Source organism: Pongo abelii, chromosome 21, assembly GCF_028885655.2.
Source record: "Pongo abelii isolate AG06213 chromosome 21, NHGRI_mPonAbe1-v2.0_pri, whole genome shotgun sequence".
Taxonomy (NCBI): Eukaryota; Metazoa; Chordata; class Mammalia; order Primates; family Hominidae; genus Pongo; species Pongo abelii.
The window spans coordinates 36,752,301-36,778,460 of record NC_072006.2 but is presented as its reverse complement, the minus strand read 5'-3'; the positions used below and the strand labels follow the sequence as shown (position 1 = coordinate 36,778,460).

At 54.3% G+C, this 26,160-nt stretch overlaps 1 long non-coding RNA gene across 1 annotated transcript; it reads right to left on the bottom strand.

The window, feature by feature from the left end:
* Positions 1–3,008: 3,008 nt before the first annotated feature.
* Positions 3,009–24,715, bottom strand: LOC100938226 (uncharacterized). Its single transcript, XR_151776.3, has 3 exons — positions 24,047–24,715; positions 10,100–10,283; positions 3,009–3,593 (listed from the first exon to the last, which is right to left on the bottom strand). It is a non-coding gene; the product is annotated as an uncharacterized LOC100938226 (long non-coding RNA).
* Between the last annotated feature and the right edge of the window lie 1,445 nt (positions 24,716–26,160).

Below are 26,160 nucleotides of genomic sequence, written 5' to 3'. Positions count from 1 at the left end.
CCTCCTCTGTGAACAGAGCTGGAGAAACAGAAGAATAAGACCATCTTGGCTCTCAAGGAGGTCATCTTTAGTGGGAGGGGGAAAGAAAAGGAGTCAGTGTCCAGAGTGGCCCTGTTTGGAGCTTCTGGGCTGTACTACTTCCCAGCCAGGAGAATTTGGGAAGCTCTCTTTACTGCTGCATGCCTCAATAATCTCCCTGTGAAAACAGCATTAAAAATGGCACCCTCCTTGTAGGTTGTTAAAGGAGTAAGCCGTGTGCGCACAGCTCAGTGCCCTGCCTGGTGTCAGTTATTATGACTGCAATTGTTATGTGAGGGAGGCAGATGGGAGGAGGGAAGTTGCCAGGAGAGGGGGCAGCAGCATGGGGAAGAGCCAGGAACCTGTGAGGATGACCTTGGGGAGGGTGCCCGGCCTCTGTCTCGCTGGTGGTTACAGAAGGAGTTGGAAGCCAGCATCTCTTGGGCCTCTGGGGTCTGCCAGCTTGTGAGTCTGCACTGGGCCTTCAGGAAGCTCAGCTCCCTACCATGGCGAGGCTGGAGGAGGTGGGGTGGAAGGGCTGGCCCTCCCAGGTGCAAGCCCCTCTGCCTGCCCACAGCTTGGCTGGGTAAGGGTTGGATCCAAGCACAAATCATGTAGCTGGTTACTGTGCCAAGCAATCTCTAGCCCTTCCATGGGACCACAGTCTAAATCCACGGCAGCTTAAGGTTCCCCACCCCCTGCTGAGCAAGGTTGGGGCAACCTTTTCCTGTCCCAGAGCCACCTCTTCCCCAGGCCCTATCCAGACAGACCTCCTTCAGCTCTGCCAGGGAGGCCTTCTCATCCTCCATGAGCGGACGAGGAAGCTGAAGCATCCCTGCGAGCAGGCAGAGCCGAGAGGGCAGGACGTGGGCAGTCGGTCTCTGCCTGCTGCCTCCTGGGCTCCGGCACATTCATGGGCCAGGGACAGATGACAGGGCTTCTCCCCTGGGGGAGGACACAGTGGCACCAGGGCATTATCTGAGCCCACCACCCGTGCCAGCAGGCCTACAGCCCACAGGCTCCGGTACCCAATGCTGCTGGTGCCTGCCCTGCTCCAGGATTCGCGGGGGGCTCTGTAGCCAGGCTCACTCATGACGCAAAGGCCAAAGTGGCCCCAGCTGACTCCTCTGCTAGCTCAGGAGCTCAAGTCCAGGGCCAGGGGCTCCACAGTGAGCCAGTGGGTAAGGGGCCCACAGCCTGCCACTGCACTGGGCGGGCAAGGGTCCCGAGCCACTTCCGGGCACACGCTCACTTGCTCGGCGGCGTTTGCCATAATTATCCAGCCATCCCCTTCAAGTGTATGGCAACCATAGCAACAGACAGATGTTCTGTCCCAGCCATGGTCCACAGCAAGGCAGGAGCCAAGCACAAAATTTAACCCTTTCCAGCTCAAGCAGGCAAGGAGCAGGCCCAGAGGCCCAGAGGCCCCAGACCAGGCACCCAACCTTGCTGGAATCTGTTACATGGGACTGTGGGAATCCTGAGCACCTGTTCACCTGTGATACTTACTCTCCCTTGTTTGCCCCCTTCCACCTCTTCTACTTACATTTTCTTTCTTCCCAGGACCGAAAGATGGGGATGAGGGATAAAGGTTGTATCTGAAAGGCTGGGGTGAGGCTGGTTGAGCTCTGAGTGCTAGTTATGGTGTAGGCTGAAGAGCACTGGACGCAGAGTCAAGTGAGCTGAGCCAGGCTCCTGCTGTGGTTCTGCCTCTGGTTTGCTGTGTGACCTTGGGCAAGTAACTTACCCTCTCTGAACCTCAACTGCTGCTTTTATACAATAAGCGGGGTAGACGCTCATGTTCTCATTCCACAAATATTTATTAATCATCTACTGAGTGTCAGGCCCTGTGCTAGGCCCGCGAGACTTCAGGGAACAAGATCCATGGGGTGCTTACCCCCCAGTGAAGGGACAGGGCATTGACAATAGACAGGCCCACAGCACATGTGATGCCTGGTATTTTTGTTAAATACCATGAAAGACCTTAAAGGGCCCTCAGATGGAGAGTGAGAGGGGGTGGGAGCAGGGCTGCTTGAGACAGGTGATCGGGGGGCCTCTGAGGAGGTGACCGTTGAGCTGGGGCGTGAGTAGGAGCGGGAGCCAGCCGCACAAGGATTAGGGAAAGAGTCCCTGGCAGAGGGACCAGCCAGGGCAAAAGGCCTGTGGAGGGAGGGAATGAGCATGGCCATCTGGGAGCAGCGGGAGTGACCCACAGGCAGTGAGCCGGGGAGGGGACAGGAGTAGATGGAGTCCCAGCCGCAGAGGGCAGGGCATCACAGCCGCCTGCTCTAGACTCTGGGAAGGTTCTAGCAGGGGCAACCTGGCCCAACTTCCCCTTGGGCTCTAGGACCCTGGCGGGTAATGGCCCAGCCAGTCAGCCCCGACCCCAGCAAATCGGGCTTCCCCCAGATGCTGATGGCCCAGCTCTAGGGAGACCAGGGCTCCAGTTGTTCCCCAGCCGGCCCCACTCACTGGGCTCACTCACTGGGCTTTGCCCCGGAGGTCACTGGGCTGAGCCTAAACCTGGGGCTCCTGACCCAGGTGGGGCCCCACATGGGTTAGCTATTAATGAGTAGAGCGTGGGTGAGTCCCAGGGTACACAGAGAGGGCCCCTCAGACCAGCAGACCCAGGTCTAGCCTGCTTCTGCTGCTCCTTGTTTGGTGGCCTTGGACTTAGCTTCCCCGAGCCTCAGTTTACTCTCCTGGGAAAGGGCTTAGTAAAACTTCTCCCTAGCTCAGCCCCACCTACCCCGCTCTCCCCTGGTTCACTCAACTCTGGCCTCACTTACTGTTTTCGGAACACACAGAGCTCAGCCCTGTCTCGGGGCCTTTGCCATTTACTGCTTCCTCCACCTGGAATATTCTTCCTCCACACACGCTCAGTCTTTCACATCACTGGGTCTCAGCTCAGTGCCACCTACTCAGAGAGACCACCGGGATCACCGCAGTCAGAATGGAGCCACCCCTCACTCCATGTATCTGAGCTGTGCTTTATGTCTCATAGAATGTAGATTTTATTTCTTTATTCAGCAATTATTTCCTCCATGCCTGGCACTGTCCTCGGTGCTGGGGACAGGGCAAGGAACAGAATAGCCAGCTCCTGCCTGCCCTTCCCAGAGGGCACATCCTCATGGATGAGACAGACAAAGAAAGCAGGGAGAGGGGTGAGGAACTGGGGGGACTATGGCAATTTTAGACTTGGTAGCAGGGAGGCTGCACAGAGCTGGTGACATCTGAGCAGGGAGCTGAAGGAGAGAGGCAGAGTTTGGGGATCTGTGGAAGGGGTCTGGGGAGGAGGTATTTGCCTCCCTGGCTGGAAGCTGCCTCCAGGGATGAGGGCAAAGCATGTTTTCTTGTTCCATTCTTGTCCCCAGCACACAGTAGGTGCTTCATAACACAGTTGTCACTGCTGTTCCTGTGGGCCCTTGGAGGATTATACATGGCCCGAAGTCCTTCTCACATGGTGCCTGTACAAGTGGGCCCCGGGAAGCACGGCGCTGTGAGGAGAGTCCGCCAGGCAGCCTGTGAGGGCGGCGTGGAGAACAGGCCACCTCCAGGGAGATGGGGGGGCAGATCTGCAGGGGAGGAAGAGACGGGGGAGGGGGCTGTGGCCCGGTCTCCGGGGGCCTCCACGCCACGCAGGGACTCTGGACATGATCCTGAGGGCCACCGGCAGCCACTGCAGGGCTCAGGGGAGGGGGTGACATAATGAGATCCAGGTTTTTACAGGCCTTTCTGGCATCCACTGTGGGGAATGGGATGGGTCTGAGTGGGGCCACAGGCTGGAGGAAGGCAGGGCCAGTGAGAGCCGTGGACAGCAGTGCAGGCAGGGAGGACACAGGCCCCGCCGAGGGACTGGCAGGCATAGGCTGCGTTGCCATAGCTGCACCCAGGCCCCGTGAGCTCTCACCCTGCCTGCCCTCACTGTACCCCTCCTGGGCACTCCTTCACCAAGAGCGGCCTGGCTCCCGGCTGCAGGCCAGGCCCTATTCTAGGCCCGGGGGAGGCGGCGCGAACACAGGCCCAAAGCCCTGCCCTCCTGGGAGAACCCACGACAAACATGGTAAACAGATGAAATAGGTGGTGTGTGAGGGCAGCACAGAAGAGAGGAGGGGACAGCTGGGGAAGGGCCAGGCAGTGGTCAGGATGGTGGACAGGGCATGGGCTGGGCCCCCCCAGAAGGAGACTCTACGCCAGGCCCTGAAAGAAGGAAGGACGTTTCTGCTGTTGCTGCTAGGGGAAGAGCTTTCCAGGAGGCAAACACCCCTGGCAGGAGCTACGGTGGGGTCAGCCTGGCAGGGGAGGGAGACTGGGCAGGAGAAGCCATGGTCGGGGGTGTGCAGGCTCATAGAAGATCTCTATGAGGACTGGGCTTCTCCGAGTGACACAGGAGCCACTGCAGGGCCTGAGCAAAGAGGGACGGGCCTGACTCTCCTGGGACGGGGCCCCTCTGGCCGCCGGGTAGAGAGTAGACTGCAGGCGGCACGGGCAGAAGCCCCCAGAACAGGGAGGCAGCGGAGTGAAGATGCAGGCGAGATGATGGAGGCTGGCCCGGGGAGGCCGAGGGGATGTGAGCAGCTCTGGGGACTGAGATGTGTTTGGGGTCAGAGTCCATGGGATTCACTGATGCAGTGATGTGGGATGTAAGACAGAGAGAGACACAGAGAGTCAGAGACAGAGACAGAGAATCAGAGACAGAGAGTCAGAGACAGAGACAGAGAGTCAGAGACAGAAGGAGACAGAGGGACACAGAGTCAGAGACAGAGGGAGACAGAGAGGGACACAGTCAGAGACAGTGAGAGACAGAGACAGAGAGTCAGACAGAATCAGAGATAGCGGGAGACAGAGAGTCAGAGACAGAGAGTCAGAGACAGAGTGTCAGAGACAGGGGAGACAGAGAGTCAAAGACAGAGACAGAGAGTCAGAGACAGAGGGACACAGAGTGTCAGAGCCAAAGACAGAGAGTCAGAGACAGAGGGAGATAGAGAGCCAGAGACAGAGTCAGAGACAGACGGACAGAGAATCAGAGACAGAGAGTCAGACAGAATCAGAGACAGAGGGAGACAGAGAGTTACAGACAGAGAGTCAAAGACAGAGTGTCAGAGACGGGGGAGACAGAGAGTCAAAGTCAGAGACAGAGAGAGACAGAGGGAGACAGAGATTCAGAGACAGACAGACACAGAGAGTCAGAGACAGGGACACAGAGAGTCAGAGACAAAGACAGAGACTCAGAGACAGAGTCAGAGACAGAGACAGAGAGTCAGAGACAGAGGGAGACAGAGTCAGAGACAGAGAGAGAGACAGAGACGCAGAGAGAAAGAATTAGAGATGAGAGAGAGTTAGAGATGGATGGGGTAAGGGGTTGAGGATGACAGCCAGTGTTCTGGCCTGGCCGGGGGAGAATGCAGTCGCCATTCTCTGGGATGAGGAGGGTTGAGGGTGGAACCGACCTATGTGCAAATATCAGGAGATCCTGGAGAAGCCCGGAGGAGCTGTGCAGGAGGAAGTGGATGTGTGGCTTTGGAGCTCAGGGGGGATGTCCAGATTGTTGATATCAGTGTGGAGGGCAGCAGAGAATCGGTCTTTAAAGTCAGCCAGGGAGGAAGGCGGACGGAAAGGGACAGCAGCCCAGGGATTGAGCCCATGGCCCCCACCCTGAGAGGTGAGGGAGAGATGGGTGAAGAGGCAGAAAATGGACTGAGAAGGGGCAGCCAGGGAACTGGCAGGGAGGGTTCTTCTCACAACCAGGGGAGAACAGCGTTTGAAGGAGCAGCAGGTGTTAGCTGCATCTGATGCTACTGACAGGTCCAGACGGGGAGGTCTGAGAGATGGCGTTGGGCAGGTTTAGAAACGTGATGTTTCTTCGTTTCCTCAGGAAGGGGAGGGGAGACCCTGTGGGGAGTGGATTGCAGGGAGAAGAGGCGAGAGAGACTCTGGAGACAGCAAGAATAGGTGCGTTTTCAGGGCGTTCCAGCAAAGGGCTGGAGAAAAACCGGACAGCTGGAGAAAAACAGGACAGCAGAGAAGGGAGGGGTGCTCAAAGAAGGGTTCTTTTAAAATTCAAGAAAAACGAGCACTTTGTATGGGAAGAGTTTCTGGAGCAAAGTCTCAGGGATGACAAGAGGGAGGAGGTCACTGAATCCTCTCCACGACCCTGGACAGTGAGCAATATTATCATCCCCACTTCATAGACATGGAAACCTCAGCCCAGCGAAGTGGGTTCTCCTGCCCAAGGTCACACAGCCGGGCAGTGGTGGCAAGTCCCTGCAACTCTTCCCGGGCCTGGGCTGTTATCCTGTTTGACAGATTACTAGTTACTAGTCTCATTTCGCAGAGCAGGTTAGTGGCTTAGTTAGGAGGTCGATTTAACAGGCTGTGGGGGGAGAGGCTGTGGGAGGAGCCAGGAGTGACTCCTGGTGCTTAGCACAGTGGTGCCTCTCCCCGGGCTGGGAACTGAGAGACGAACAGGTTTTCAGAGCTGAGCTCAGTCACGGGTGTGCATGAGATTCCCCATCTGTGAGATGAGGCTGATCGCAGAGCTGACCTCACAGAGATCCTGTGAGACTCAGGAGAGCTGCCGTCAGTCCCAGCACACAGCAAATGCCGGGGGTCGCGTGTTTGTTCTCATTTCTCAGTCTAGCTAGTTGAGTGCACAGTGGGACTTCCAGGCACCAGTGTGCACAAGCAGCTGACTCCTGGGTGAGACTGGTAGGATGAGAAGGTTGATGGGAAGTTCAGGATGACATGGACCTTCGGAGGTCCTTCCTGGAGGAGCCACACAGCTCTGAGTTTAGTCCTGGGCTTGGAGGCCTAGCCTTCAGGGGACCTTCAGGAGCCCTTAAGTAGGTCCAAGGGTGGGGCCTCAGGTGGGTGAGAAAGGTCCTGGGAGAGCCTTCCCTTCTCAAAGCCTGAGGTCTTCATCTGTAGGATGGGTGTTCTGATTCTCGCTTTGTGACGATGCGGTGACTGTGAAATGTGCTCACAGGTGTCCAGCGATTGCTCAGGGTAGATGGGCTGAATGAACCCTGGGACTAAAAGTCAGGAGGGCTGGGCACCCTCCCTGCTCTGCCCTAATTTGCTGTGTGAACTTGGACACGTAGCCTAACCTCTCTGGGATTTAGCTGTAAAGCCTGGATGGTGTAAGGCCCCCTGCAGCCTGTGCACTTCATCGTTATTTGGAGCTTCCTGATGTTATTAGGTGGTAACACCTTCCCTGCCCGCCCCACTACACCTGAGTTCTTTTGCTACAAAGTCCTGCTTCTTGCCAGGGCAGGAAAGGGGCTGGAGAAAGTAGAATGCAGGTCACCTGGGCCTGAAGGGTTCCACTCTGGGGCAGCCCTGCCCCAGGCACACTCTGAGGTTCCTAGAGTGGCATCTTGGGTGATCCATTCATTGATCTGGGACAGAGAAGCTGTGGGTCCCATTTCTCATCCATCTTACAGATGAGCAAACTGAGATTCAGGGGAAACATGACTCACCTGCCCTCAGAGCCTCCTCTTGCCAAAACTCCAGGCCACCTCTGAGGAGCTGGCTGTCGGGAGGCAGGGATCAGACCCTCAACGGCATCCACAGGCCTCTGACTCTGGCTCCTTCACTAATTCATTCGGCCCATGGATGGCACCTCCAATCCGCCAGGCTCTATCCTGGGCACTGGGGATACCAAGAAGACTCATGTGGACTTCTGGCCTCCTCTAGTGGAAAAGACATATGTGAACAGAAACCAAAAGCAATTGAGAGGGGGCTGGATGGGAAGGTGGCTCACGCCTGTAATCCCAGCAGTTTGGAAGGTCAAGGTGGGCAGATGGCTTTAGCCCAGGAGTTTGAGACCAGCCTGGGAAACATGGCAAAACCCCATTTTTACAAAAAATAAAAAAAAAAATTAGCTGGGCCTGGTGGCACACGCCTGTAGTCCCAGCTATTCAGGAGGCTGAGGTGGAAGGATCGCTTGAGCCTGGGAGGTTGGGGCTGCAGTAAGCTATGATTGCACCACTGCACTCCAGCCTTAGCAACAGGGTGAAACCCTGCCTCAAAAATAAATAAATAAATAAATAAATAAAATAGAAAGAAATTGAGAGGGGCTGGGGACACTGGGAAGGGAGTGATTCATTCTGATCTAAGGATCTGGGGGTGCTTCCCGGAGGAGGAGCACCCACGATGGCTCTGCAACGCCAAGAGTAACTGTGACCATCTTGGGCTTCAGGGTACAGTCTCACCTTCCCAGTCCCCAGTGAGGCAAGTCCTACCCCTAGTCCCACTTTACAGATGAGAAGACTGAAGATCAGAGAGCTGAAGTGATGTGTCCAGGGTCACATGGCTTGTGAGAGGGGCCTGAGCCCATTCCCAAGGTCCTGGCAGGGATCAGTCCCAAGACCCACCGTCCCCAGGCCAAGGAGGCAAGGAAAGACCCCCGCCCCTGGGGCCCCCAACCCAGGAGGCCCAGGCCTTCCTCCGGCCTGGCGTCCCCAATGCCCAGTTTCACTTCCCGAAACACAGGCCTATTTTGGATCCTGCTGACTTCCTTTCTTACCCGTGGCCGTTCAGGCTCCGAGGACTGGGCAACCGTAGGATGGATCTGGTGCCCCTGGGCCTTTCCCAACCTGCTCTTACACCACCCTGGAACGGGTGGAACTGCCAGGGCTGCCACCACCTTCTCCCGGCCCAGCCCGCCATGGCCCCTCAGGGAGGGTACCAACCGCAGGGTGCCTGGCAGGGCCCCTGCCACACGCCAGCTCAGAGGTCCTGCTCCCAGCCCATGCCAGCCTGAGCCGGACAGAGCAGGAGGCTCTGTCCAAACCCCAGCCCCACAGTGTCCTGGCCTTGTGACCTCGAGCAAATTATTTTCCTCCGTGAGCCTCAGTTTCCTTCTCTGTGACAGGAGATGAGGGTGATCTCCCACCTAGAATTGTTAGGAAAACCACTCAAGTTCAACAGCACGTCATTACCAAGCATCTACCATGCTCCAGGCCTGTTTTGGGCATGGGCCACTCAAAGAACCTTGTCCTCAGGAAGCTGAAATCCTGATGGGGGAGAGAGCTAGGAATAAACACTATGAATAAGTTCATTAAATGGTACATTAGAAAGTGAAGCACATTTTGGAGAAAATGGAGCCGAGAAAGCATGTGTGTGTGACGGGAGGAGATGTGGGGCCACGTTAAACGGGGTGGTTAGGGAGGCCTCCTGGGAAGGTGGCATCTGACAACAGGAAGGAGAAGATGGAGCTGGCCCTGCAGACATCTGAGGAAGGGCACTCCAGGCAGGGGGCCCAGCATGTGCAGACACCCGCCCGGAGGCAGGAATGCCAAGAAGTTGTGAGTGTGCCGCAGCAAGGGGTTGGGCAAGAGCCTTGGGGACACATGGCCAGAATGGGCAGGGCGGCCAGCGCACAGGGCCCTCGAGGGCCAGGCTCAGGACTTATTCTGAGTGAGGTGGGGAGCCACAGGGGCTTTGGAGTAGGGGAGGGGTGCGATCTGACTCTTGTTTCAGCCATTTCCCTCTGGCTGCGTTATGGAGGGTGGGTGGCAGGGCCAGGTTGGAGGTCAGGTTCAGGGAGAGGTTGCTGGGGGTGTCAGCAACTGGGCGGTGAGATGTGGTCAGATTCTGGTTATATTCTGAAGGTGGAGCCAAAGGGATTTGCTTATGGATCAGATGTAAGGGGTGAGAGAAAAGGGCCAGGGGCAGAGATGACTCCATGGCTTTTGGCCTGACCCTCCCAAGTCTCCTGACTCCCATCCCATGCTCCTGCAGGCCAGTCAGTCCCGATTAGCCAGAGGGGTCTCTTGAGAACCCAAGCCAGATGGTGTCTAGACCTTTCCAATCCAGTGGCTCCCCATGGCTGTGGTCTGGAGTCCACACTCCTTGCTTGGCCTGGCCCCAGCCCACCTCCCCAGCCGCTCTTAAGCCCCCTGGCCTCAGCTCATACTGTGTGCCAGCCTCGGGGCCTTTCCATTTGCTACGCAGGGTTCCAGTCTGTTGCTCAACCACTCGGTGGCCCTGGAGATGACACATCTTTTGGGGCGCCCTCAGTTTCTCCTTATGTAAAAGGGTAAGTTTAGACCCCTTGAGCCCTAAAGAGAGTCCTTACGTTTGCAGACTTTGGGGATTTGCAATCCATGAAGAAGTCGCCCTTCTCTGCCCTTCTCTTGCCTGGTGAGACCTTGGGCAAGGTGCTTCATGCTCCCTGCTCTCTGCAGTCTTATCCACCTCCTGGGGTCTCTCTCAGGTACTTCCGGCTGGAAAAGGAGAGATGTGTTCCTGAGATCATGTTCCTGGAGGAGGGTAAAGATTCAGACAGGCTGGGCACGGTGGCTTATGCCCGTAATCCCAGCCGCTCGGGAGGCTGAGGCAGGTGGATCACCTGACGTCAGGAGTTCAACACCAGCCTGGCCAACATGGTGAAACCCTACCTCTACTAAATACAAAAAAATTAGCTGGGCATTGTGGCGCATGCCTGTAATCCCAGCTACTTGGGAGGCTGAGACAGGAGAATCGCTTGAACCTGGGAGGCAGAGGTTTCAGTGAGCTGAGATTGCACCATTGCACTCCAGCCTGGGAAACAAGAGCGAAACTCCATCTCAAAACAAAAACAAAAGATTCAGACAGACCTGGGTGGGCTGGGAAAGTTCACTTCCCCACCATGAGCCTCAGTTTCCTTGCTTGTAACATGGTGCTCATGATCGCTGAGCAGTCTGGTGACCACAGAGGAGGATGCCTGGTCCACTCAGTCATTCAACAAGCATCCACTGAGTGCCTGCCAGTGGGCAGGGCCTGGGCTGGGTGCTACATACAGTGGGGAAGAAAGATTCAGCCTTGCCGTCACGGAGCTAGCCCCTACAGGCACCAGGCAAATGATGTGATTGACTAACAGGGCACACCTCAGGCCTGGTTTCCAGGGGAGACAGGGCTGTACCTGCACTTCCCACCAACGCCTGCTGCCCAGGTTCTCCCCAGCCTGCCAGCCCCAGCTCAGGATCTCTCTCCAGGACTCCACTCCCCAGGGCCAACTCAACTCTGTCTTCACCCTTTGGTTCCTGGGCTCTTCAGAGCAAGTGACCCCAAGAGCAGGCTCGGGCATAAGCCCTGTTTCTGCAAGTCACAGCCTGTGGAACTTAGACAAGTCACTGGCCTTAGCCTTGGTTTTCACACTTGTAAAGTGGGAGAATAATAGAGCCTGCTTTTTTTTTTTTTTTTTTTTTTGACAGAGTCTCGTTCTGTCGCCCAGGCTAGAGTGCACTGGTGTGATGTGGCTCACTGTAACCTCCACCTCCTGGGTTCAAGCAATTCTCCTATCTCAGCCTCCCAAGTAGCTGGTATTACAGGCACCCGCCACCACGTCCAACTAATTTTTGTATTTTTAGTGGAGAAGGGGTTTCTCTACGTTGGCCAAACTGGTCTTAACTCCTGACCTCAAGTGATCTGCCCACCTCGACCTCCCAAAGTGCTGGAATTACAGGCATGAGCTGCCATGCCCGGCCTTGAGCCTGATTTTTATAGGGCCCTTATGAGGATTCAGTGGGTTGTGGAGTAGCAGTGGGCTCAAACAGTCACTGTGATCTTTGAAGCCCTTCTCTGACATTTTCTCCAGTGGCCCTGAGGGCACAAAGCTGGGAGCTGATACTTCTTATGCCAGAGCCTTGGTACAGAGAGAGGACTTAGTCACTCCCCTTGTTCCTGGCCAGGTCAGCTCTAGAGTTCATGTTTATTAGAAACTGTCTCAGACCTTCCCTGCTCTGGGTACTTTGTTCTATTGACTAGTTAACCCAGAATTCCCCCATTTCACAGATGAGGAAACTGAGGTGCAGAGAGGTTAAAAGCACCCGAGCAAGGTCACACAGCTGGTGAGTGGCAGAGCTGGGGTTCTAACCCAGGCCGCCTGGCACTATCCTGCTACCCAAATCCTTAGAACGCTTCTGCCGACATTATCCACTCCCACGGGTTGCCCTGTGGTGTGATCCGTCATCTGAAGCCTCAGGGTCATCCAGGGTCAAGGCCAGGAATCCTCTGCCTCAGCCTAGCAGGAGAAAGGTATCAGAGTTCAAAAACTACAGATTCCCAGCGGAGTGCGGTGGTTCCCGCCTGTGATTACAGCTACTCAGGAGGCCAAGGCAGGAAGATCGCTTGAGTTTAGGAGTTCAAGACCAGCCTGGGCAACATAGCAAGGCCTTGTCTCTACAAAAAAATTTAAAAAATTAGCCAGGCATGGTGGTGCATGCCTATAGTCCCAGCTACATGGGAGGCTGAGGCAGGAGGATCACTTGAACCTGGAAGTTGGAGGTTGCAGTGAGCTGCGATCACACCACCCTGGGCAACAGAGCCAGAAACCATCCATTTATTTTATTTTATTTATTATTATTATTATTTCTGAGACGGAGTCTCCCTCGGTTGCCCAGGCTGGAGTGCAGTGGCGCGATCTCGGCTTACTGCAAGCTCCGCCTCCCGGGTTCATGCCATTCTCCTGCCTCAGCCTCCCGAGTAGCTGGGACTACAGGTGCCTGCCACCACGCCCAGCTAATTTTTTGTATATTTAGTAGAGACAGAGTTTCACCATGTTAGCCAGGATGGTCTTGATCTCCTGACCTCGTGATCTGCCTGCCTCAGCCTCCCAAAGTGTTAGGATTACAGGCATGAGCCACTGTGCCTGGCCAAAACCACCAATTTAAAAAGAAAAAGAATTATAGATTCCTATTGTCCCCACCTTGCTATTGACCGGCTGAGAACACCCTAGGCTGATCCCTGCCCTCTGTGCCTGTTCCTGCCTTTGTCAGATGGAGAGCAGAAAGCCTTCCAGCTTCATCACCCCTGGGGTCATACCTCAGCCCTGTCCTGTGCCTGAGGTATGACCAGCATCATGAGGAAGGTATGTGAGCCTTCCTCCATCCAGCATCCCTCTGGGGCTGTTTTCCTCGTCTAGCAAATGGAGCTGACACTACCTGCCCTTGTGGAGCCCTCAGCTGGCTGGGAGAGCCCCCGAGAGAGCGCAGATGTGGGTGTGCACTGTAAACAGCACGCAACCCTTGGGGCTCCCTGTGTCTCCCAGCCCACCTTCTGAAGGCAGGGCCTCTCACCACCTCAGCTCCCAGGGAAGGGTGGAGCCCCTCAGGTCCTCAGCGGCCTCCCCTCTTCCTCACCACCAGGTCTGCTCTGCATGGGTGCCTGGAGGGAGGAGCTTTTGTGAGCAGAGACAGCCGTATACTGGTCCCAAAGAATGGGGAGGTGGTCTGCCCATCCATTCAACGGCTGAGCATCTCCTCTGTGCCAGGCCCTGTGCTGGGTGTCAGGGACACCGCAGGGACAAAGACAGATCCAGTCTCTGACCTCATAGAATTCACAGCCAGGGGTGCAGTGGACAGTTCTCAATCAAGGAACAACATAAATGTGAAATGCAGGAGTGGTTAAGTATTACAAAGGAAGGGCATAGGACTCTGTAAGAGTGCGTCCTGGAGAAGGGGTCTGGGGGTGTTCAGGAGGTGATGATGGAGCTGAGTGCTGTTAAGGATGAATTGGAGCTAATCAGGTGAATTTGGCCGGGCGCAGTGGCTCACGCCTGTGATCCCAGCACTTTGGGAGGTTGAAGCGGGTGGATCACTTGAGCTCAGGAGTTTGACACCAGACTGGCCAACACGTGAAACCCCATCTCTACTAAAAATACAAAAATTAGCCAGGCGAGGTGGTGGTGAGCGCCTGTAGTCCCAGCTACCTCGGAGGCTGAGGCAGGAGAATCGGTTGAACCTGGGAGGCGGAGGTTGCAGTGAGTCAAGATTACACCACTGCACTCCAGCCTGGGCAACAGAGCAAGACTCCATCTAAAAAAAAAATAGGTGAATTTGTGGTAAGCGGGGGAAGGGCTTGTGCAAAGGTCCTGGGGTGGGAGGGAGCTGGAAAATTCCAGGAAGCAAAGGAAGGTCAGTGTATCTGAACTGCCCAGTGATGGCCAGGGAGGTGAGCAGGGGTCAGACCTGACTGGGCCGGTTGTGGGTTTCACAGAGCCGAGAGAGAAGAATCTCAAAACCATCCAAACTCCTCATGGCACAGATGGGGAAACTGAGGCCCTGTTGGGTAAGGGACATGGCCAAAGTCAGAGAAAGTCAGGGGCGGACCCAGGGCTAGGACCCAGGCTTCCTAACTTCTGCCCAGGCCATTTTTTGCATCTGGGTAGTGGCCTGAGAAGAGGGGGAGAAAACCAACACAACTTAGCACCTGCAGTGTGGCCGGAGTGCTGCGTGTATCTGCACATGCACACACTTCACCGCTGGGCCCCTGCACCTGAGACTAAGGCCTTGGCCCTAGGAATCCCTTCTAAGAAGAGAGGAAAGGGAACCTGCGGAGGTGATCTGATGCAGCCCCCTGCCACTGACTCAAGGCCTCACCCCATTGTCACCTTTGAAATGCTCTGTAGCAAATAGGAATTATAATCCCCATTTTGATTATAATCCCCATTTTGTGGATGAACAAACCGAGGGAGGGAGAAAATGAGGCAGTGATCCAAAGTCCCACAGGATCTGTCAGTCAAAGCTGTCTCAACTCCTAGCTTAGTGCTCTTTCCTAGGCCAAGCACAGCCCAGGTTTTAGCCATCTGGCAGGGCAGAAGTCCCTCCTTCTGTCTAACTGACATCTCTCTTGCTTTCATATATTAGCTTCTTATTTGGCTTGCTGAAGATATGGAGAAGCTCCGTGTTCCACCTCATGGTCCCTGACTATCCATCTTGAAGGGGACTGAGCTGGGGATAGGAGACTCAGGGACTTCCCCCACCACAACACCACAAATCTGAACCCAGGGCGTGAGTTTGCTGGGGTGGGGTGGGGAAGGTGCCAGGCCATTTGCCAGTGAGCCTTTCCTCTGAGGGAAGGTTCTGGGAAACCTCTAGAAGAATTCCCCAGGGGCAAAGCCCTTCTAGATCACCCCAAGGACAGACACTCTCCCTGGGATGCAGCTGTCCAGGGGCTGAGCTCACGGCCAGTGGCTGGCAGAACTCAAGGCCTCAGATCCACCCCCATGGCTAGAGGCAGCCTTGCGTCTCCTCCACATACATGCCTGTACGACTTGCTTGTCAGAAACCACTCAACAAAATCCAATTTATAGAGCCAATATGAAAATGGGGGGAAAATTCCTCTAAACAAAAACCACCTTTTTTTCAAGTCAGGGAGGAGGAAGGCCCAACATCTGGGCTTCCACAGGAGCAGGCCCCATGTGGGAGGTCAGCCCAGCCTGGACCTAGTATTTAATTGGCATCTTTCTGCAGAGAGAACCACAGCTCTCCAAAGATGTCAAGGCTCAGTGTGTCTAGTATTTCCTGAGAAATCTAAGGTTATAGAGATGCTGGTGGCAATTTATTGGGGGCCTACTATGTGCTGGGCAGTGTGCTAAGTGCTTTTTTTTTTTTTTGAGACAGAGTCTCGCTCTGTTGCCCAGGCTGGAGTACAGTGGCTCTTGGCTCACTGCACCCTGCGCCTCCTGGGTTCAAGCGATTCTCCTGCCTTAGCCTCCCAAGTAGCTGGGATTACAGGTGCCCACCACCATGCCTGGCTAATTTTTGTATTTTTAGTAGAGACGGGGGTTCACCATGTTGGCCAGGCTGGTCTCGAACTCCTGGCCTCAAGTGATCTTCCCACATCGGCCTCCCAAAGTGCTGGGATTACAGACGTGAGCTGCCGTCCCCGGCCTGTGCTAAGTGCTTTTATGTGGACCACTTCACTTAAACCCTGACAACAACCCCATATAGGAGGCGCTGTTATTGTCAACACCTTATGGACGAGGACATTGAAACTCACAGGGGCTAAATCACTCAGTCAAGGTCACACAGCTGGTGAGAGCGGGCACAAGACTCAAATGCAGGCAGTCTGGCTCCAGAGCCCTCACTCTTAACGTTTTGGGCCTGAGGCAGTGGGATGTAGACAGGAGGGCACTGGGGGACACAAGGCTGGACTGAGGGCCCAGATCTGCCGTCAAGTGCCTGGATGAGTCTCTGTCCCTTTCTGGGCCTCAGTTTCCCCATTCCTAAAGTGGACCAGATGACCTCAAACCGTTGCCTAGGCCAGCTTTGGCATTCTCTCCCTTTCAGGGAGGGTTGAAGTGCCATTATTAGCATGTGAAAGCCTCTGAGAAGTCCTGCAGTAAAGAAAACCCAGTGAGTGGTTAACAGGAAAAGGTGACCCCCAAAAATAGTTACCTCATGGTTTGCAAGGATTTCAGGAATATGAACTTGGATTGAGTGCCCTGTCGGTAAGTCAGTCAGTTGACAACTATTTATTAATAGGCCCTTTGGGAGATGAAAAATGAAGAAGACATGACCCTGTCTTTGAGTAGCTCCTTGTCGGGGAAGAAGGTAGCTAGGTGGAAGAGAATAACCACATCAGGTGGTCACTGCATGAAGGAGACCAGCCGGGGAGCTTGAGGTGCCAGGAGAGAACAGATATCTTATCTTGCCTAGGGGTCAGGGGAAGCATGGCAGACGGAGTGACAATCAAATGGGATCTTGAAGGATGGGTAGGAGTTTTTCAGGAAGAGAATTGGTGGGGAAGGGCAGTCCCAGTGATTGAGGGGAACAGCATATACAGATGATCCCCAACTTAACAAGGGATCAACTCACAATTTTTCGACTTTACGATGGTGCCAAAGTGATATGTATTCAGCATACTCCTTGACTACAAAGGGGTTACGTCCAGGTAAACCCACTGTTAGAATAAGTTGGAAATGCAGTAAGTTAAAAGCGTATTTTTGCTGGGTGCTGTGGCTCACACTTGTAATAACAGCACTTTGGGAGGCCAAGGTGGGTGGATCGCTTGGGCCCAGAATTTGAGACCAGCCTGGGGAACACGGCAAAACCCTATCTCTACAAAAAATACAAAAATTAGCCAGGTATGATGGCGCACACCTGTGGTCACAGCTACTTGGGAGGCTGAGGCAGGTGTATCACTTGAGTCCAGGAGGTAGAGGCTGTAGTGAGCCGTGATCTCACCACTGCACTTCAGCCTGGGCAACAGAGTGAGACCCTATCTCAAAAAACAAAACAAAACAAACAAAACCAACCAACTGAACAAAGAAAAAAACGCACTTTTGACTGACTGACAATGATATTTTCAACTTACAATGGGTTTATCAGGACTTAACTGCACTATAAGTCGAGGAGCATCCGAACAAGTCTGAACACAGTCTTGCTGTTCAGGGGAATGGAAGGTTCAGTGTGGTTGGCACAGAGAGAAGCAGAGGCTGGAACAAGATGGTGAAAGGCCTCGAATGCCACACCAAGGAGTTTGAACTTTATTCTGGTGTACCAGAGGGGAAAACCTAGAGGCCAGGAGTGCAGAGAGGAGGCTGCTACAGCCATCTGGGCCAGACCAGAGGGGGTCTGACTGCACTGAACAAACGGTACATCTGTCAGGGCTCATGGGGTTGCAGGAAATCCAGCACTGAGAGACCTAAGTGAGGAAGAAAAGGGCCTTTAGGTGGGGTTGAACCTAGGGGCTCAAAGGGTGTTGTCAGAAATCTTTTTTTTGAGACGGAGTCTCGCTCTGTCACCCAGCCTGGAGTATAATGGCAAGATCTCGGCTCACTGCAACCTCTGCCTCCCAGGTTCAAGTGATTCGCCTGCCCCAGCCTCCCGAGTGGCTGGGATTACAGGCATGCTCCACCACACCCGGCTAATTTTTGTATTTTTAGTAGAGATGGGGTTTCGCCATGTTGGCCAGGCTGGTCTCGAACTCCTGACCTCAGGTGATCTGCCTGCCTCGGCCTCCCAAAGTGCTGGGATTACAGGCGTGAGCCACCGCACCCGGCCGGTGTTCTCAGAAATCTGGTTACAATCACGGTGTTTGGGGCATGGGATGTTTCAGTGGCCTAGTCATTCAATGCTTTCAGTGGTCAGGTCAGTACGGCTCCAGCAACATGCTCTGAATATGAAGGAGGCGGTTTCTCAAAGGGATTTCAAGATGCTGTTACCAGGAGAAGAAAGTTACTATGCAGGTAAAAGCAGCAGCCCATCTTGGTGGATGGCGAGTGCTGCGGACTTGAGAGGAGGATGGACACTTTCCCAGCCCAGGCCCCCTGCGGTTCTGAGGCTGAGGCATGTAACTCAGGGCTGGTGTGGTCAGGGCAAGCTTCATGGAGGAAATGGCCTGGAAGAAAGACCTGAGCAATTAGGTAGGGTCTGGATAGGCAGAGTGGGCATTGCAGGAGAAGGGGCCAAGAGAACAGAGGTGCAGAGGTGAGAATGAGCCTTAAGTGTTTGGCTGCCTGTGACGTGCCAGGTCCAGAGGGCTGGTAGAGGGAGGTGAGGCTGAAGCTAGATGTTAGAGGTTCTCGAAGGCCAAGCACACTCTGGCCTGACTAGCAGGCCTCTTACAATACATAGGTCAGGGGGAAACAGTGGCTTCATTGCTCAGCAGCCTCGCATGGCTCCCCATGTCCCACCAGGGAGGCCCAAGGCTTAGCCAAGCATTCAAAGCCCCAGCATGCCCACTGCCTGCTTCTAGGGCCCTGGTGCTCTCCCAGGTGGGCATGCCCACCACAGTCCAAACAGATCGCTCCCTTTTCCCTCCAAACCTCCACTCGGCTGCTTCTCTGGCCTAAAACACACTCCCGCTTTGGTATCTCCATCTACCTGCTGAAGGCTGGTTAAAGGTTTCAGCCTTAAAGAAGCCTCCCATGGAAAGGGCCTGCTCTCAGTTTTCAACTCCCAGAGCTCTTCCTTTTTATTTTTATTTATTATTTATTTATTTATTTATTTTTGAGATGGGATCTCACTCTGTCACCCAGGCTGGAATGCAGTGGCCACTGAAAGCACTCCACGCCCCCCTGACCACTATGATTGTCACCAGATTTCTGACCATCATAGCTCACTGCAGCCTCCAACTCCTGGGCTCAAGCAATCTTCCTGCCTCAGCCTCCTGAGTAGCTGGAACTACAGGTGCACACCACCACACCCCACTAATTTTCAAAATTTTTTGTAGAGATGGGGTCTCACTATGTTGCCCAGGCTGGTCTCAAGCTCCTGGCCTAAAGTAATCCTCCTACCTTGGCCTCCCAAAGCACTGAGATTATAGATGTGAGCCACCGTGCCCAGCCAAGAGCTTTTTTCTAGTGTTTTGTTTTTTTTTGTTTTTTTTTTTTGAGACAAAGTCTTATTCTGTTGCCTAGACTGGAGTGCAACAGCATGATCTCAGCTCGCTGCAACCTCCGCTTCCCAGGCTCAAGGGATTCTCCTGCCTCAGCCTCCTGAGTAGCTGGGACTACAGGTGTGCATCACCACAGCTGGCTAATTTTTGTATTTTTAGTAGACATGGGGTTTCACCATGTTGGCCAGGCTGGTCTTAACTCCTGACCTGAAATGATCCACCCACCTCAGCCTCCCAAAGTGCTGGGATTACAGGTGTAAGCCACCGTGCCAGGCCCGTTTTTTTTTTTGTTGTTGTTGTTGTTTTTAATGCCCATTGGCCCAGCCAGCCTGAGTGGGGCGGGATGGCAGTAATGTGCCCCGGCTTTAGAGCCAGGCAAATCTGGGTGCAAACCCTCCTCCTGCCCCCCACTAGCTGTGCAACCTCAGCACATTTAAGCCATGTATGAGGCTTACATGTAGTTATAGGTACAAAGTTCTTGGCACATAGTAGGCCCTCATGCAGCTTTCACCATTTTGGTTATTTGAAATATGTCCACTTCAACCTTCTATGAGCTCAGGCCAGGCAGGAACCACACTTGTTTTTTTTCTGCCTGCACTGCCTGGCACACAGAAGGGGGCTGACTTGTAAGGGCTGACCTATCAGTTTTCCTGGGCTGGGCAGACCCAGGCTCCCCTCCCCTCCCTGCCTGGGTGAGGCTGGGGTAGGCCTGAGGGCCCTACACCTGCTCCCTGAGACTGACCCAGCAGGCTGCTGGGTGCCAGCATCCAGCATCAATAAATTACTGGTGAGTTCAGGTGACGGGACAGATCCAGTGTCAGCTTCCTTTGTGTCCTGCAGGGAGGCTCAGGCCCTGGGATCCCCCTTCACAGGCCTCCCCCAACAAGGGCTCCATCGAAATGACAGAGTTGCCCACCTACTGTGTGTCAGGCCCCACCTAGGCACTTTGCACCGTATTTGATTGACGCTTCGCAAAGATTCTGCAAAGCAGGCACTAGCTCCGTTTTACAGACGAGGAAACTGAGGCTTAATGAAGGGAAGCGACTTGCCAAAGACAAAATGAACATAAGCAAAAAAGGCCTCTGCCTCTCCAATTCAGCAGAAATCTTCCTGGATCTCATTGCAGTGTATAGTCAAAATACACACACTCTCTCTCTCTCTCTCTCTCTCAGGGATTTTCATTCATTCATTTATTCAGTAAACACATATGGGACACCTACTATGTGTCAGGCATTGTTCTGGATGTTGGAGATACCGCAGTGAACAGGACAGAGCCCTGCCCTCTAGGAATGTACATTCCAGTAGGTGAGATGAACAGAGATAGGAAACAAATACATATGTATTATAAAGGAAGGTGGCACTGAGTCTATGAGGATGAACCAAGTAAAGAAAGGGAATGGAGGGCCACTGGGGGACTTTTAAGAAGGGCAGTCAAGGAAGGCTTCTCAGGGGAGGTGACATTTGAATGAAATCCCTCGACAAGTTAGTTCTCTTATCTCTTTATGCTTTAGTTTCTGGAAAAAAGGGGATGCTGGACTTGAGGGGATCTCAAACTCTGCAAGGTGGACAGAATTTTTTCCCACTCAGTCGTAATTCCACAGGCAGTGTGGCACGGGCCACTGCAGGAGTGGAGACACTTTTCTCCTCCCCTCCGCTTTGCCCAGTGCTCCATCTTCCGGTCCAAAGGACCCTTAGGGCACTTAGAGAGGGACTTCTCGAAGGTGCTCATCTGGGCACCCCACTCCCCTGCCATGTGTTCTCATGGCAACTTTTTTTTCTGAGACAGAGTCTCACTCTGTTGCCCAGGCTGGAGTGAAGTGGTATGATCTCGGATCACTGCAACCTCTGCCCGCCGGGTTCAAGCAATTCTCCTGCCTCAGCCTCCGGAGTAGCTGGGATTACCGGTGCCCACCACCACACCTGGCTAATGTTTGTATTTTTATTGGTTGGGGGGGGGGGTTTCACCATATGGGCCAGGCTGGTCTCGAACTCCTGACCTCAGGTGATCTGCCCACCTTGGCTTCTCAAAATGTTGGGATTACAGGCGTGAGCCACCACACCCAGCCTCATGGTAACTTTTTGTTTTTAATTCTAAACCCATTTGTTATGATTTTTTTTTTTTGAGACAGTCTCACTTTGTCTCCCAGGCTGGAGTGCAGTGGCACAATCATAGCTCACTGTAGCCTCTACCTCCAGGGCTCAGGCAATCCTTCCACCTCAGCCTCCCAAGTAGCTGGGACTACAGGTGCACACCACCACTGCTGGCTAATTTTTTTGTACTTTTTTGTAGACGTGGGGTTTGGACATTTTGTCCAGGCTGGTCTTGAATTCCTGGGCTCAAGCAATCCACCCGCCTTGGTCTCTCAAAGTTCTGGGATTACAGGGGTGAGCCACTGTGCCTGGCCTGTCATGATCTTTTGAAAATCAGCTAGTCCCTGAGCTTCATGGGTCAGGTCCCTCTTGTTTATTACTATATTCCAAACACTAAGCGTGGTGGCTGACATACAGAAGATGCCCAAATAAACTTCTGAATGATGGATGGGCATAATGACAATAGGAGCTAGCATTTGTTGAGTGCTTATTCTCATGACAGCCCTGTGAGTTAGGGATAATTATTAATATTCCCATTTTATCGGCACTGAACACTGAGGCTTAGAGAGATTAAGGGACTCAGTCACTCAACAGCAGAGCCTGTTAGGAGAAGCACAATAAATGATGATGGATGGATTGATTATGGAGGAAGCATAGTAGCATGGTGGAAAATGCTGTAGACTTCAGTCTAGCACCTGCTTTTTGGGGATAAGCCCATTCATTCATTCATTTGCTTCGTTGCTTATTTATCCATTTATTCAATAATGATTCAGCCTCAACTCCCGTGCTGGGCACTGGTCAACACAGGTAATGAGGCCATCGTGAAATGCTGTGGTCAGAGCTGGGAGGGGGAAAGCCCAAGGCTCTGTGAGTGACCAGAGAAAGCCCCTGACCCAACCTGAGAGGTCAGGAGGCCTTTCTAGAGAGGCGGGTGTACAGCAGCGGCTCAGCATGGCTGGCAGACTGCAGGGGGGATGCTATAGAATGGGGGATGGCAGGTGGTGGCACAAGACCTTGACAGAAGGGGCACCAGCACCCAGTGGTGGAAACTACCTCTCCCCAAGGCTCTGGGGCCTCTCTGCTCTTCCTGGCCCTTGGGTGGACAGGCCTCTGTGAGAGCCTGAGTCACTCTGCCCCACCCCAGGCCTGGAACTTCCTGTGGCACAGTCAGGGCCACCTCACTGTCGAGTTGCAGGCATTCCCGCTCATCTGGGCCGAGGGTCAGAGCTCAGTGAAAGGCAGGTGATCTGGGCCAAATCAGGCAAAGGCCAGGTACCTGGTTCTGTCCTGTGGCCCTGAGCCTCTTTGCTCCTGTGGGACTCAGTTTACCCATCTATCAGAGGCAGGGTTTGGACTGTATACTCTGAGAACCCTTCATCACCAAGCTCTTGTGACCCATTACGTTACTATCTGTATTCGGAGTGGACGTGAGCCCTGGGGGCTTGGACTCCCTGTGCTTCAACTCCAGTCTCCCTTGGACACCGGGATTAAGTGTGAAAAAAAAAAAAAAATCCAGAGGCCGGACATGGTGGCTCATGCCTGTAATCCTAGCACTTTGGGAGTCCAAGGTGGGAGAATCACTTGAGCCCAGGAATTTGAGACCAACCTGGGCAACAAAGAGAGACTCTGTCTCTACAAAAAATAATTTTAAAAAAAATAGCTGGGTGTGGTGGTGCATGCCTGTGGTCCCAGCTACTGAGGAGGCTGAGGTGGGAGGATCACTTGAGCCTCGGAGGTAGAGACTCCAGTGAGCAGCAATTGCACCACAGCACTCAGCCTGGGAGACAGAGCAAGACCCTGTCTCAAAATTTTTAAAAACGCAGAGGATCTCCTGGCCTTTGATTCATGGGGCAGCCTACTTTGTCCTTTGGCAGGTGTCTAGAATGGGAATCAAAAAGGAGCAGCTGCCCCCTGGGACCATGATTGCATTCCCCCAGGAGTTGGGCATTGTGGGAGACTTACCCCACACCCCACCCAGCATGCCCCTCCTAAAGGACCCCAGTGACACGGATAGGCTGAAGACCCAGGATCTGTTTCTGCAAAAGTGGGGATGGGCCGCAGTAGGCCGTTCTCACTCCTTGGCCGTTCCACTCTCCCAGGAGCCCTTGGGGCAAGAGGCTGGGACGTGCCTGGTGCAGTGAGCTGTCACACAGTGGGGACAGCTCCAGGCCTCTGACCTCCAAGACCACAGACCTCTGGACCCCTGCAGCTGCCCTCCTCTCCGCACTTCTTCTCTACCCCATAGTCCTGCTCGTTTAAAACTCGCCAGTAGCTCCCATGGCAGCTGGAATGCCATCCAAAGTATTTCCCAGGGTCTTCAAGACTACTGCCCTCCAACCCCTCCTCCCTCACTTCAGTCTCACCACGCTGGACGCCTTCCAGCTTCTAGAAAATGCCAATCTCCTTCCACCTTGGGGCTTTTGCCCTTGCTCTTCCCTCTGCCTGGAATGCAGGAACAGCGTGCCTTGGCACCTGTCATTTAAGTCACTGCTCAGATGCTACCTCCTTAGAGGGGCCTTCCCTGATCCCCCTAAGAAAAGCAGCCCCTTCTACGCATTATTTGCTATCACAGCTCTCTCTTTCCTTCGTGGCCCATTCCCCGGGCTGTTGTGATCAATAGCTGGTTTGTTCAATAGCCATCTTCCATACCCATTGGTGCACTCCCGTAGGGCAGGGACCTTGGGGATCCCATGACCATATCCCAAGCCCCTGCTGCACAATGGCTGCTAAACAAATGTTTATTGAATGAATGAAGCACAAAAAGCGTCAACAATGCCTGTCTTCCTCCTTGAATACTTCGAGGCCCTATGAGGGAGAAAATGGCACTTACTGGGCACCCGTCACAGGTCAGGCACTCTCATCCTGTTGAATCTCTACATCCGTGACATCCTGTCCCGTTATACAGATGATGAAGTAGGGGCTCAGTGACCTGCCTGAGGTTACCCAGCAAAGGGTGGAATGATGGCTTCATTCCATTGTGAAGTAGCCAAGTGGGACCTGTGAGCATGAAGAATGCCACGCCAAATAATCGTCAGGATTCACTTCCAAATCTGACTCTACCCGAAGCCCATGTTCTTTTCATTATACTATGCATTCTGCCGTGCCAGAACTCAGCCCAAGATTGACAACCAGGTTTTTAGCTTCTGAAAGGCAGGCAAAGACCCAGAATGGGTGGAGAGGTGGTCCGGCTTAGTGGTTATTGAAGTGGGTCCTGGAACTGGACAGAGAGACCAGGGCTCACACAAAGACCCCACCACCCAGGCACAGGGCATATTTGCCACAGTTATCATTACCATTGCCAGGCTAGAGCATCTTTGCTCTCAGGAAGAGTCTGCTGGAAGGATAACCGTCAAGGGACACATTGAAAAACTCAGGGTCTGAGCTTCTTAATCACAGAAGCCCCTGCGCCCCTGGGGCTGGCCTTTGGGTAGTGCCTTCCCCGCTCTGAGTGGTCACCTCTTAAAAACGGGCATGCATACCAGCATAGATCCAAAAAGAGCTCTTGGGAAGATAAAGAGGAAAAATGACTGTGGAGTTGTTGGTGTATATAAAGTAACATGAAATGTAAATTATCTAAAAATAATCTCCCATGTGAAATGCAGAGAGAGGTTGGGACTTGGGAGACCTCTAGGGTTCTTTCAGCATTTACTGGCACCTACTGTGTGCCAGGTGTTGTGCTAGGGCCTGTGCATATGAGGATGGGTCAGATATGGCCCTGAGCATCTGGAGCTCCCTGTCTACTGGGGGAAGTGAGCCAGGTACACACAGTGTGGGGCTCTCTCCGAGCGCGGTGAAAGGGGAAGAGTTTGTGTGTGATATGGGAGCAGGAGTCAGATGCACATGAGCTGAACCCACCCCTCCTTCCTGCATGACCTTGAGCAGGTCAGGCCACCTCTCCAAGCCCCAGGTCTTCATCTGTAAAATGGAGCCATTCCCTCTGCCTCTCGGAGTTGCCAGGACATGGCACGTAGTAGGTCCTGGGGTGGGGGACTTTGGGATGGGAGTAGACAGTACTTCCTATGCAGGAAACGGTCCTGCACTAGCCAAAGTCTGGGCCTCAGGACTTGGATGGTTACTTGCCTGCAGGAGTGTCATGGGGACATGGGGTGGACCCCAGGGGACAGCTGGGAGAGAAGTGCAGCAATTCCTCATGACCTGCTAAGGAAGTGGGGGGTAGGGGTGCAGAAATCCTGGGGAATTGACCTGTGCCTTTATTTATGTTGGTAATTTCATTAAGGGGGAGGGGACCAGCTAGCTCTACCCAAGGTCAGATCTGCCCAGGTAGGAGGGGGGCCGTGGGGCTACCTGAGTTTACTCAGCAAGAGATTCTAGGTCAAGGCGCACCCGGGAAGGCAGGGTGTCTCAGGATGAGTTTGTGGATGTGTTGAGTGTTTTCTGAAGCCGAGGTGGGATTGGGCTGAGGCCACTGGCGACTTCCCAGGGGGCCTGGGCCTGTCCCAGAGCAGTGGCGCAGGCAAGCAGAGGCAAAGCTGGCCAAACTTCGGGGAATTCAGGGTGAGGCAAAAGGAGAGGAAGTTTGGGGGCCCCGAAGGGCGGCGATGTGGGGTTCCCCCAGGGGAACACTGCTCTTCTGGCTTCGGCTCACGGGAGAGGTCAAGCCACTTGCGGGAGCGAGGGAGGGGGAGCCTGCCCTACACCTCCCCGGCCGGGCTAAGTGGGGCGGGGCGGCCGGGAGGCCGGCGACTGGGCTGGGGTCTGCGACCGACTCCCCGCGGGACCGCCGCGTCCGGGAGGAGCGGGGCCTGCGAAGCTCCGGGCCCGGCCCGGCCAGACGGAACGCGGTTCCTGGGCTGGGCACTGCACGCCTGTGGTTCCTGCCCTCCCGGCGGCTGCGGGCGCGGCTGCCCCCGCGCCCCCAGGGGCCGGGCCGGGCGGGGGCTGGGCCGGGCGGGCGGGCGCAGGAGGAAGGGGGGGCGGGCGGCG